At 41.8% G+C, this 14,612-nt stretch overlaps 1 protein-coding gene across 1 annotated transcript in view; it reads left to right on the forward strand.

Annotated features, from left to right (window-relative positions):
- WDR37 (WD repeat domain 37) overlaps positions 1 to 14,612 on the forward strand; it is a 249,220-nt gene that overhangs the window by 195,031 nt on the left and 39,577 nt on the right.

Raw genomic sequence — 14,612 nt, forward strand, 5'->3', positions numbered from 1 at the left:
TGTGTTCCAGCTTCAAAAGAATACTGCCCATATCTCCAAGAAAAGGACGGTTTACTAAGCATAAAAAAATCTGCAATGGCCAAAACTGTTGTTAAACTTCACGGAGTGTTCCATCAGCGGTTTCTGCAATATCTTTCTCTTGATGGCACCGTGGTGTTCAATCAGTTTTACATTTTAGAGCACATTTAGTCCTGCCAATATAGATAAGTCCACAGGGACAGATGCCTGCATAAATTACTTGTCAGATTTGCAGTTAGTTAAATGTCTGAGATGAAAGGCTTTTCCTGTGACTGAATGGACTCTCTCTTCAATAGACATATTAACATTACAAACCGAGCAGTTTCTGCAGGGATAGTGCCCTGTCATAGGTGGTGTTTGTGTCTTCATTGTGAAGCGCTGCCTACAACTGGTATCACTATAGAAATGATTTGTAGTAGTAGTAGAATGCAGAGGCAACTGATAAATCTTTCAAACTCTTCTACTGTAAGCAACAAGCAGGTTACTGTTAGAAAATCATTTAATATTGATTACTATGTACCAGTGTTTCTTCAGAACTTGTATCCCTAGAAAACTGATCAAATTCAATTGTGCATGCTAGCCTTTGTGTTTAGCGGTTCCTGCCTGTTCTTACTTAAATGTTCTTTTGAAGCTCTCTTTCAGAGAACCTTCCTTTCATCTCTTCAGCTTTGTCAACAAAATCTGATTTATCTGTGCATAGTCTTAGTCTGAAAAAATGACTGTAAGGTAAATTTCTCTTTAGGGCATGACTGTGGCAGCTATCAAAATGTTAGAGTTTATTAACATCTGTCAGTTTTCTGTAAATGCTAGTGCTCAATTTGCCTTCTCCATTCCTAAAAACGTATTCTCTTTATCTCTGTAGTTAAGTTTGAATTTCAAGGTTTGTTCTAAACTATTCATCCATTCATGAAATTCTAACAATGTTTCTTTAGTTCCATTCCAAATGATAAAAATCAATATATATTTTCCAGGTCATAAGATGGTTTAGATAATGAAGTTTTTCTAGGCATCTTTCCTCAAAGATAGCGATGTACAAATTGGCTATTGAAAGGGCCATAGTGCAGCTCATGGCCAAAACCCCCTCTCCCCCACCTGTCAAAACAGAAATAATTTTCTTCTTATGCAAACTGTGCTAGAATCATTAAAAATTCAGTGGTATCCTTTTAAGAGGCGCCTCTCTCAAGAGGACCTGCCTAATAATTTGAAGTGCTTCTGGCTGTGCGATATTAGTTTATAGGGAATCCCCATCCATGGTCACTAACAAAAAGTAATCTTTGCATTTTACATGATCCAAAAAGTTATTCATATCACTAGAATGTTGCACAGAAGATGGAATGGAAGACATTAAAGGTCTCAGAATCTTATCAAAATGGAAAGTGGTTCTAGTATACTATGACTGCTACTTATAATTTCTATAGCGCTACTAGACGTGCACAGCGCTGTACACTGGACAAAAAAAGACAGTCCCTGCTCAACAGAGCTTACAGTCTAATTAGGACAGATAAACAAGACAAATAAGAGATAAGGGAATTACTAAGGTGGGAATGATAAAACAAGGGTACTGTGAGTAAGGGTTGGATACTGAACATGTGAGTAAGGGTTAGGAGTTTTAAAAAGCCACTGCTGCTTTTTTTTTTCTAGTATGAAACCAATTCCAGAGACGTTAGGTTTGCCAGGCAATGAAATGAGGGATTTGTATATTTTTGGATAATCTACTTTCAAAAAATCATATTCCTTCTTGGTAATATAATTATTAATTACCTTTCAATGCTAGGTGCAAAACACTGTCAGTCTCTTCCTTTTGTCTCTGTTGGATTTCTGTCCAGTTTTTGATAAAATTGTCCTTTAATTGGCTTTCAACCTCTCTCGCATAATCTCCTGTATTTATAATAACCACACCACCACCCTTATCAACTGGCTTAGGCTTATTAACAATGTTGACATCATTCTTCAGTGAGCCAGCAGCTCTCTTTTCCTCTTTTTTTTTAGATTATAAAAAAACTTTTATTCTTTCCTTCCAATTTTTCAATATCTTTGAAAGCCATAAGCCACAATAGTGGGCATGGTGTTACCAGACGGGCATCATTTGCCATCTCATTTAGCTATTGAAAGGTCAATTTGACTGGCAGATTGCTTAGAAAAATCTATCATTTTCAATTTTGGGGTGAAATGGAACAAGTTGACTCTTGTAATAAACTACAGGACTTTGTAAATCTGTTTGATGGTAAAGTGATTGCCCTTTACTCCGCATGTTCTACAACATCTGTAGTCTGTATTATCCTCTGTCCTTGTAATCTATTATATGTAGAGCAACTTCATGTTTTAAAACTAGAATAATAAAGCACCGCCATTGTTGAATAATCGGAAGATAGCTGCACTTATGATGAAGCATTGTATTGAATGGAACCATTTTTTTTTCTGAATCAAGAGTTTGGATTTTGAAGCATATCCTCCCTCTGTTCTTGGGGGAGACTTTAGAAGGATTCAGCGACAGCGGGAATTTTATTTATTTATTTGTTACATTTGTAACCCACATTTTCCCACCTATTTGCAGGCTCAATGTGGCTTACATAGTACCGGAGAGGCGTTTGCCGATTCCGGTAAGAAACAAATACAAAGTGATGTTGGGTAAGATAGGTTGGAGTGGAACAGACACAGGGCATCGTTGAACAGAAGAGTTATGTTATGTCCATTTCGTGCTTTGGTTTTGTTGTGTTGCAGAGTCTAGGCATTTAAGTTGGATTGGTAGGGTAGGCCTTTTTGAACAGGTTAGTTTTTAGTGATTTCCGGAAATTTAAGTGGTCATACGTTGTTTTCACGGCTTTTGGTAATGCGTTCCACAGTTGTGTGCTTATGTAGGAAAAACTGGATGCATAGGTTGATTTGTATTTGAGTCCTTTGCAGCTTGGTTAGTGGAGATTTAGGTATGTTCCTGTGGATCTGGATGGTAGGTCTATGAGGTCTGTCATGTATCCTGGGGCTTCGCCATAGATAATTTTATGAACTAGGGGCAGATTTTGAAAGCAATACGTTCTTTTATAGGGAGCAATGTAGTTTTTCCCGGAGGGGTTTTGCGCTTTCAAATCGCGTTTTTCCCAAATATAAGCCTGGCTGCCGTGTTTTGAGCGGTCTGAAATTTCTTTAGGATTTGTTCTTTGCATCGCGCATAAATTCCATTGCAGTAGTCTGCCTGGCTTAACACCATTGATTATATCAGGTTGCAGAATGTTTCCCTTGGGAAGAATGGTTTCACACGTTTGAGTTTCCACATAGAGTGGTACATTTTCTTTGTTGTGGATTTTCCGATTGCACACAGTTGGAACCTGAGAGTTTGAATGATACCACTGAGTGGCAGGCTTTTTTCAAATAAGTTATTTTAAGCCCATGTGCATTATCAGAGGTGAGCCCTTTAAGAATGAAAACTAATTAGGATAGGAGCCTTTATATTGATAATGTCCTCTGGACACTGTACTGCCATTTTTTAACCTCCGGAGTTTGTTGCAGTGAAGTAGCCCGGTATGGCAAAACAAGGTGTCCTTGTCAGGACCTAATGTCATTATAGAATTTTGAATTGAGAGATTGGATTTTTCCTTGTAGAAACCGAAGGCTGATTGCCTGCAGAGAGATTATAAAAGTGCTTCAACTCTAGATTATAAAGTTTATTCATGAAAATCTTCCCCCCTTTGAAACTAAGCAAAAAAATTGATTTTGTAATTCATGTTGTGAATAATTTTTCTACCATGTGGAGTTGTATAGAATGTAGTTTTTTAAGGATCGATGATGGTTATGTAAAACTCTTTTTTGATCAACTTATAATTACCTCGTTTACATACTGAGGTCCTTTTTCTCCACTTTGAGATATAAGAAAATATTTTTAAAAATTACAAAAAATGTAAAAAAGGGAGGTTAGATTATCTCGAGATTCATGGCATTAAGAGAAGGATTTTGTTTTGACATTTTAATACCATTACAATGATGAACCCCACTCCTGAGTCAGGGTATGTGGAGAATGATCTCAAGTGTCCCAAATTGACTTCTAACTCTCACCATAGTACTTGCATCATTCCAAAGAGCTTCCTTCTGGAGTTCATATGATGTTACATGTATAGGCAACTTATCCAGGTGTTCTTGAAAACTTCTTTTTAGTCAGGCTTGTGGCACCCAAAACAATGGGAAATATTTCCGCATCCTTCTGCCATATTTTCTTGGTCTTGGACTGCAATCTTATGTACTTGAGGATCTTTTCTCTATTTACACAATTCACAGAGTAATCACTTGGGACTGACATCTCTATGATCAATGCCGTTCTGGTGTTTCTCTTTTACCACTATCACTCACATGGGAAAAACATTCAGCATAAGGGGACCCTTTACATGCTCATCCTCAAATGTGTTATATATCATTCAAAGCAGAAAAAAGTGTGAAGAAGGGTGCTATATTGGAGAAAAAGCCAGAAGCTAAAGACGAGGCTCAATTTACATAAACACAATATTAAAACATTCCAGTGCCAACCAGGGTGCCACCTCTGTGGGACAGCACTTTACAAAACCAGAACACTGCATCAATGATCTTATGGTAAGAATACTAAAAAGAAATTTTAAGACAATCCAGGAATGTAAGACCTTTGCTGTCAAAATGATAATATTTTGACACCCCACCAGATAGGACTTAACAAAGATCTTTGTCACCCATCTCTCCCTGTTTCTCATCTAACTTACCCCTCCCTCTTCCTGTGAGACTGTCATTGGAATGCTTTTGTGTTTCACTTATGGTTCAAGAATTTTTATTGATGAACATCAAGGTTATAACGCTATTTATCAACAGAGAAATATAACAGTTGGTATGTTGTAAAAAACCAAATTTGCACAAACTAGAACAATAACGATGTCATCTTATTCACACTTACTTCCTCCCCCCCCTTTGTGTTTCACTTATATATTCTATTTGATATTTGCTTATTTCCGATATGAAGAGGAAGGGTTACCTTCGAAAGCTAATCAAAAAATGTATTGTTCATCCAATAAAAAAGATATCATCTTATTTTCTTTACTATGTTTCAATTGATTTCTATTTATTACCTTTAAAAGTGGACTAACATGGCTACCACACCACTTTACTTTTTCACCACTATATCCAGTTTCCTCACAGATAACTTTTTATCTGTCTAAATGGGGATGTCTCATGTGATCACAACATCTTCATTCTCCATAATTCTTTAAAGTTCATGAACCAGTGCTTTTCTTGTACAGTGATATAATGTTTACAAAGTTTCCTATGGAGGAGATGTGGTTCTGAGTACTGTCAAGATCAGGGACATGACACTTTTAAGATCATTGTTTTTTTCACATAGAGTTGTGAAAGTTGAATCAGTAGACTGGCTGTACTGACAGTATAACATAGGCTTGCTTTGTAGATGCATGCAGCTTCAGTGCTGAGGGATTTACATGCTAGTCTCAACTAGATTAACAGGAAGCAGGGAGGGAAGAGAGAGGGAGGAATGTTTGACCCAGGGAAGGAGGATTTTTGATCGTAGGGGCAGAAGAGAGGAGAGATTGCTAGATCATTGGGGGGGGGGGGGGGGGGGGGGGAGAACAGGAGAGAGAGAGAAAGATGCTGGACCATGTTATATTTTGAATGTTATTTTGTATTTCTTTCAATGTTATTATATACCATCTAGAATGGTCATAAAATAAATAATGCGTGATTAAATGTTTGTTCTGAGTGTTCTCAGAGAGTGCATGAGTGTATGATTCTCAAGAGCGTGAGTGCGATCACATGTGTTTTGGTCCTCCAAATGTTACAAAATGTGTCCCTTTCAGTTTAGCCCACGGTATTTCTTCTTCCCTTATGTTCTCCACCTCACCAGCTCCTCCTTCAGGTACTTCTCCATTTTAGTGAAGTCAGTGTCTTTGAAATTCCAGAACATTGAATTTGATGTGACTGCCCTCTCCCTTAGCTTTTATGTCAGATCACACCATATGACTGCCACCCCCACTTTCTCTATTCATGAGCACTAGATCCAGTATTGACTCTTCTCTGGTGGATTCCACCACCATTTATCTGAGCAAATCCCCTTGTAGGACATGCACAGTCTTTCATTTCCTTTTCAGATGGGATACTCCAGTCTCCAGCTGCTAGATTAAAATAATCTAGAATTATCACCTCTTCTTTCCCACATTTAGAATATCATTGATCAAATCTCTGTTGAGTCAGAGATCTGTATCTATACCTGTTTTGAAGAGGATCCTCTTTTCCCCGTGCCTTCTGTATTTCAGCTGCTTTAATATTGTTTTTGACATAGAGCTACTTCTCCCTCTTTTCTGCTTTCTCTGTCCCTGCTAAATATATTTTTTCGTAGATAAAAGCAAAGATGTTTCTTCCTTTGAAAAGGCATATTAGTGTGATTTTGTCTATAGCTTCAATCAATGGTTATTGATATCTATTGTGAATTGCCTTCAGGTCACTTTTTTTTCTCTATTCCCCCTGAAGCCTTAAGTTATTACAGATCAGTGTTTTTCAACTGAGTCTCAGAGGCACTAGTCTGGTTTTCAAGATATCTATGATGAATATACATAAGATAGATTTGCCTATATTAGAGACCCAGTGTAGTATACAGATCTGTTTCATGCATGTTAACTATGACCATCCTGAAAACCAAATTGATTTAGATGTGCCTCCAAAATTGGGTTGGGAAGCACTTCCATAGACTTTAGTAACCTTTATTTCATTTCCCTATTCTGAAATGTGTGCATTTCAGATTCTCCAACCACATTTATCTACATGTTTTTTAAGTGTAGGTCCTTTGTCAATTATGTTTCCTGCTCTCTCTCCCACATTATATATAAAATAATATATTGATTTATAAATCACCCTTGGAAAATGCCACCAAAGCGTGGTGTGCAATGTAACAATAATAATAAAATCCATGTACAATACATAAACCCCTACCCTCAGCCCATCCTCCCAGTATCCTCAAATGAAAACCCCATTTATATATCCCTTTAACCCTTGTCAAAACACATTTTAAGTCCCTTGTGAAATCGCACATAAGTCAATTCTGTTCAATATATTTGTGAGTGACCTTGCCGAAGGGTTAGAAGGTAAAGTTTGCCTATTTGCGGATGATACTAAGATCTGTAACAGAGTGGACAGCCTGGAGGGAGTGGAAAACATGAAAAAGGATCTGAAGCAGCTAGAAGAATGGTCTAAGGTTTGGCAATTAAAATTCAATGCCAAGAAATGCAAAGTGATGCACTTAGGGAATAGAAATCCACGGGAGACGTATGTGTTAGGCGGCGAGAGTCTGATAGGTACGGACGGGGAGAGGGATCTTGGGGTGATTGTATCTGAGGATTTGAAGGCGACGAAACAGTGTGACAAGGCGGTGGCTGTATCTAGAAGGTTGTTGGGCTGTATAGAGAGAGGTGTGACCAGCAGAAGAAAGGGAGTGTTGATGCCCCTGTATACAGTGGTGGAAATAAGTATTTGATCCCTTGCTGATTTTGTAAGTTTGCCCACTGACAAAGACATGAGCAGCCCATAATTGAAGGGTAGGTTATTGGTAACAGTGAGAGATAGCACATCACAAATTAAATCCGGAAAATCACATTGTGGAAAGTATATGAATTTATTTGCATTCTGCAGAGGGAAATAAGTATTTGATCCCCCACCAACCAGTAAGAGATCTGGCCCCTACAGACCAGGTAGATGCTCCAAATCAACTCGTTACCTGCATGACAGACAGCTGTCGGCAATGGTCACCTGTATGAAAGACACCTGTCCACAGACTCAGTGAATCAGTCAGACTCTAACCTCTACAAAATGGCCAAGAGCAAGGAGCTGTCTAAGGATGTCAGGGACAAGATCATACACCTGCACAAGGCTGGAATGGGCTACAAAACCATCAGTAAGACGCTGGGCGAGAAGGAGACAACTGTTGGTGCCATAGTAAGAAAATGGAAGAAGTACAAAATGACTGTCAATCGACAAAGATCTGGGGCTCCACGCAAAATCTCACCTCGTGGGGTATCCTTGATCATGAGGAAGGTTAGAAATCAGCCTACAACTACAAGGGGGGAACTTGTCAATGATCTCAAGGCAGCTGGGACCACTGTCACCACGAAAACCATTGGTAACACATTACGATATAACGGATTGCAATCCTGCAGTGCCCGCAAAGTCCCCCTGCTCCGGAAGGCACATGTGACGGCCCGTCTGAAGTTTGCCAGTGAACACCTGGATGATGCCGAGAGTGATTGGGAGAAGGTGCTGTGGTCAGATGAGACAAAAATTGAGCTCTTTGGCATGAACTCAACTCGCCGTGTTTGGAGGAAGAGAAATGCTGCCTATGACCCAAAGAACACCGTCCCCACTGTCAAGCATGGAGGTGGAAATGTTATGTTTTGGGGGTGTTTCTCTGCTAAGGGCACAGGACTACTTCACCGCATCAATGGGAGAATGGATGGGGCCATGTACCGTACAATTCTGAGTGACAACCTCCTTCCCTCCGCCAGGGCCTTAAAAATGGGTCGTGGCTGGGTCTTCCAGCACGACAATGACCCAAAACATACAGCCAAGGCAACAAAGGAGTGGCTCAGGAAGAAGCACATTAGGGTCATGGAGTGGCCTAGCCAGTCACCAGACCTTAATCCCATTGAAAACTTATGGAGGGAGCTGAAGCTGCGAGTTGCCAAGCGACAGCCCAGAACTCTTAATGATTTAGAGATGATCTGCAAAGAGGAGTGGACCAAAATTCCTCCTGACATGTGTGCAAACCTCATCATCAACTACAGAAGACGTCTGACCGCTGTGCTTGCCAACAAGGGTTTTGCCACCAAGTATTAGGTCTTGTTTGCCAGAGGGATTAAATACTTATTTCCCTCTGCAGAATGCAAATAAATTCATATACTTTCCACAATGTGATTTTCCGGATTTAATTTGTGATGTGCTATCTCTCACTGTTACCAATAACCTACCCTTCAATTATGGGCTGCTCATGTCTTTGTCAGTGGGCAAACTTACAAAATCAGCAAGGGATCAAATACTTATTTCCACCACTGTAAGTCGTTGGTGAGGCCCCATCTGGAGTACTGTGTTCAGTTTTGGAGGCAGTATCTTGCTAAGGATGTAAAAAGAATCGAAGCGGTGCAAAGAAAAGCTACGAGAACGGTATGGGATTTGCGTTACAAGACGTATGAGGAGAGATTTGCTAACCTGAACATGTATACCCTGGAGGAAAGGAGAAATAGGGGTGATATGATACAGACGTTCAAATATTTGAAAGGTATTAATCCGCAAACGAACCTTTTCCGGAGATACGAAGGTGCTGATTTCTTACACTTTAAGTTCATGCTGACCTCCTTCCAATCTGCTCTTTTACGTGCCAAACAGGATTATTATATCCAACTGACCAACTCTCTTGGCTCTAATCCTCGACTTCTCTTCACCACATTGAACTCTCTCCTCAAGGTGCCCCCTCCCCCAACTCCCCCTTCATTATCTCCTCAGACCCTTGCTGAATTCTTTCACAACAAGGTTCAAAAGATAAACCTTGCTTTCTCTACTTCACCAGCTCTCCCTCCACTAGTCCGTTCCCCTCTCTCTCCTTCCCCTCATTCCCTTTCCTCCTTTCCTGAAGTTACTATTGAGGAAACTACACTTCTCCTTTCTTCCTCAAAATGTACCACCTGTTCCTCTGATCCCATTCCCACCCACCTTCTTAATGCCATCTCTCCTACTCTTATTGCTTTTATCTGTCACATTCTCAACCTCTCACTTTCCACTGCGACTGTCCCTGCTGCCTTTAAACATGCTGTGGTCACACCTCTCCTTAAGAAGCCTTCACTTGACCCTACTTGTCCCTCTAATTACCGACCCATCTCCCTCCTTCCTTTTCTCTCCAAATTACTTGAGCGTGCTGTTCACCGCCGCTGCCTTGATTTCCTCTCCTCACGTGCTATTCTTGACCCATTACAATCTGGTTTTCGCCCTCTCCACTCAACCAAAACTGCGCTTACTAAAGTCTCCAATGACCTATTACTGGCTAAATCCAGAGGTCAATATTCCATCCTCATTCTTCTTGATCGTTCCGCTGCTTTTGACACTGTAGATCACAGCATACTTCTCGATACCCTGTCCTCACTTGGATTCCAGGGCTCTGTCCTTTCCTGGTTCTCTTCCTACCTCTCCCTCCGCACCTTTAGTGTTCACTCTGGTGGATCCTCTTCTACTTCTATCCCTCTGCCTGTCGGCGTACCTCAGGGTTCTGTTCTTGGTCCCCTCCTCTTTTCTATCTACACTTCTTCCCTTGGTTCATTAATCTCATCCCATGGCTTTTCCTACCATCTCTATGCTGATGACTCCCAAATCTACCTTTCTACCCCTGATATCTCACCTTGCATCCAAACCAAAGTTTCAGCGTGCTTGTCTGACATTGCTGCCTGGATGTCTCAACGCCACCTGAAATTAAATATGACCAAAACCGAGCTTCTCATTTTCCCCCCCAAACCCACCTCCCCGCTCCCCCCGTTTTCTATTTCTGTTGATGGCTCTCTCATTCTCCCTGTCTCCTCAGCTCAAAACCTTGGGGTCATCTTTGACTCTTCTCTCTCCTTCTCTGCTCATATCCAGCAGACCGCCAAGACCTGTCGTTTCTTTCTTTACAACATCCGTAAAATCCGCCCCTTTCTTTCCGAGCACTCTACCAAAACCCTCATCCACACCCTTGTCACCTCTCGTTTAGACTACTGCAATCTGCTTCTTGCTGGCCTCCCACTTAGTCACCTCTCCCCTCTCCAGTCGGTTCAAAACTCTGCTGCCCGTCTCGTCTTCCGCCAGGGTCGCTTTACTCATACTACCCCTCTCCTCAAGACCCTTCACTGGCTCCCTATCCGTTTTCGCATCCTGTTCAAACTTCTTCTACTAACCTATAAATGTATTCACTCTGCTGCTCCCCAGTATCTCTCCACACTCGTCCTTCCCTACACCCCTTCCCGTGCACTCCGCTCCATGGATAAATCCTTCTTATCTGTTCCCTTCTCCACTACTGCCAACTCCAGACTTCGCGCCTTCTGTCTCGCTGCACCCTACGCCTGGAATAAACTTCCTGAGCCCCTACGTCTTGCCCCATCCTTGGCCACCTTTAAATCTAGACTGAAAGCCCACCTCTTTAACATTGCTTTTGACTCGTAACCACTTGTAACCACTCGCCTCCACCTACCCTCCTCTCTTCCTTCCTGTACACATTAATTGATTTGATTTGCTTACTTTATTTTTTTGTCTATTAGATTGTAAGCTCTTTGAGCAGGGTCTTTCTTCTATGTTTGTGCAGCGCTGCGTATGCCTTGTAGCGCTATAGAAATGCTAAATAGTAGTAGTAGTAGTAGTGGTAGAACGAGAGGACGTGAAATGAGATTGAAGGGGGGCAGACTCAAGAAAAATGTCAGGAAGTATTTCTTCACGGAGAGAGTGGTGGATGCTTGGAATGCCCTCCCGCGGGAGGTGGTGGAGATGAAAACGGTAACGGAATTCAAACATGCGTGGGATAAACAGAAAGGAATCCTGTTCAGAAGGAATGGATCCTCAGGAGCTTAACCGAGATTGGATAGCAGAGTAGGTAGTGGGAGGCGAGGCTGGGATAGTGCTGGGCAGACTTATACGGTTTGTGCCATAGCCGGTGGTGGGAGGCAGGGATAGTGCTGGGCAGACTTATACAGTCTGTGCCAGAGCCGGTGGTGGGAGGCGAGACTGGAGGTTGGGAGGTGGGGATAGTGCTGGGCAGACTTATACGGTCTGTGCCCTGAAGAGCATAGGTACAAATCAAAGTAGGGTATACACAAAAAGTAGCACACATGAGTTGTCTTGTTGGGCAGACTGGATGGACCGTGCAGGTCTTTTTTCTGCCGTCATCTACTATGTTACTATGTTAACTCTCCTTTCAATGAATATGGAAGTTCTTTCCAAAGAATAGGTGCAATCAAATGAAATGCCCTCTTTTTGATCTTGGCATGACCAAATGTTTTATAGGGAAGTATTGTCAAATAGTAATGATCTTTACTAGACTCAGCTTAAAATTTGTGCTGTTCCTTGATGTTTCTTCACTTCTCTTAAACATCCTGATGAGAAACTACTCCCACTAGAGTAAAGAGTATGAAATCTACTCTTACTATGGGGCTCATTTTCAAAGCACTTAGACTTACAAGTTCCATAGGTTACTGTCAGGCTCATTTTCGAAAGAGAAGGACACCCATCTTTCGACACAAATCGAAAGATGGGCATCCTCCTCACAGGGTCACCCAACTCGGCATAACCGAAATCCGATTTTGGGCGTCCTCAACTGCTTTCCGTCGTGGGGACGACCAAAGTTCATGGAGGCGTGTCAGAGGCGTAGCGAAGGCGGGACTTAGGCGTTCCTAACACATGGGCGTCCTCGACCCATAATAGAAAAAAAGGGTGTCCCTGACGAGCACTTGGACGACTTTACCTGGTCCTGTTTTTCTTACGACCAAGCCACAAAAAGGTGCCCGAACTGACCGGATGACCTCCCCTTACTCCCCCAGTGGTCACTAACCTCCTCCCACCCTCAAAAAAATATCTTTTAATATATTTTGTGCCAGCCTCAAATGTCATACTCAGGTCCATCACAGCAGTATGCAGGTCTCTGGAGCAGTTTTAGTGGGTGCAGTGCACTTCAGGCAGGCGGACCCAGGCCCATCCCCCCTTACCTGTTACACTTCTGGTGGTAAATGTGAGCCCTCTATAACCCACCAGAAACCCACTGTACCCACATTTAGGTGCCCCCCTTCACCTGTAAGGACTATGGTAGTGGTGTGCAGTTGTGGGTAGTGGGTTTTGGGTGGGTTGGGGGGCTCAGCACACAAGATAAGGGAGCTGTGTACCTGGGAGCAATTTCTGAAGTCCATTGCAGTGCCCCCTAGGGTGCCTGGTTGGTGTCCTGGCATGTCAGAGGGGACCAGTGCACTACAAATGCTGGCTCCTCCCACGACCAAAGGGCTTGCATTTGGTCGTTTCTGAGATGGGCGTCCTTGGTTTCCATTATCGCCGAAAATCAGAAATGACCAAGTCTAGGGATGACCATCTCTAAGGACGACCTAAATTTCAAGATTTGGGCATCCCCGACCGTATTATCGAAACGAAAGATGGACGCCCATCTTATTTCGATAATACGGGTTTCCCCGACCCTCCACCGGGACGTTTTGCGAGGACGTCCTCAGCAAAACTTGGGCGTCCTTTTCGATTATGCCCCTCCACGTAACTTTGTAAGTCTGTGCTTTGAAAATAGACCTCTAAGAATCTAACAGATTCTTATCAACAATATGTCAAGAGAAATCCCATTTCTTGCACATTTCTGTTCCAATATTCATATATAGGAATGTGAAGAAGTGAGTAAACTTTATTACAAAGGGGAAGAAAAAGGACCTCCTAACTTTATCCTGGAAATACCATTCTCTGGCGTTATCATTGGTCCTAAAAAAAACCTCCAGATTTTTACTTTTTTGACCAACAAAAATAGGGGTCCTTTTACTAAGCGGCAAAAATGCACTACTGTAGGGCTTGCTCAAGCACCCTGTGGTAGTTCAGGCACTTTGCCCTCAAACACGCCCCAGAAGCTAGAAAATACAGAGAGTAGGCGTTCCTAGGGCTAATTGGTTTTCACAGCTACATTGCCACATTCTAGCCGATTAGCACATGGTTATTACGTGAGCCCTTTCTGTCTGCTAAATAGGTGTCAGTAAGGGTTCATGAGCTAATGGCCATGTGCTAATTTGGAAATTAGCGCCTGGCCATTAATAGAAAAAATGGAATGTGGCCATTTTCTTCTACTACCCCAAGGAACCCTAATCCACCCTGTTAAAATGTCCAGGGGTACAAAATACAACTTGCTCTGTATGTGCTAGCGGGAAAGAAATAAGCCCTATGAAGCACTGTTAGGTTTTTTTTAAATCTGTGGATGCATAACAAGTCATCAACAATCACCTACACTGTGGTCAGACCATTACAAAGCACATATCACCCTCCAATGGAGAATGAAAGACTTACCTAACAAACAAACACGAAAAACTTACACCACAAGAGGAAAAGTAGATCCGGCTAAATTTTGGCAACAGATCTACACCGACGGATGGACAATAAAGACAGATACAATCCAATTCCTCTCAAAATGGGATAATAGATGTAAAGTAATACTAGACAACATTGCCCCAATCCAAACCAGAACCTCGCACAGAAAGAACTCAATACCATGGTTCAACGAAGAACTGAAAAAATCTCAAAACACAAGTTAGGAAACTAGAACGTGTGTGGAATAAAAAGAAAGACGATCCCACACTTAACGCTTGGAAGCAACTCCGAAGGAAATATAAATATACCATAAGACAAACCAAAAGACAATACTACAAAACTGAAATTGGACCAAATTACAAAGACACACACAAACTCTTCCAACTCGTGAATAAATTATTAGACACCACTCCAGTCACCAACAACAGCAAAGATACACCAGGAGTGGACGATTTGGCGAAGTACTTCAAGGAGAAAATCATACAACTGCGACTCAAAATACCTGTCAGCCCCAT

Source organism: Microcaecilia unicolor, chromosome 1 (genome assembly GCF_901765095.1).
Source record: "Microcaecilia unicolor chromosome 1, aMicUni1.1, whole genome shotgun sequence".
Lineage (NCBI taxonomy): Eukaryota > Metazoa > Chordata > Amphibia > Gymnophiona > Siphonopidae > Microcaecilia > Microcaecilia unicolor.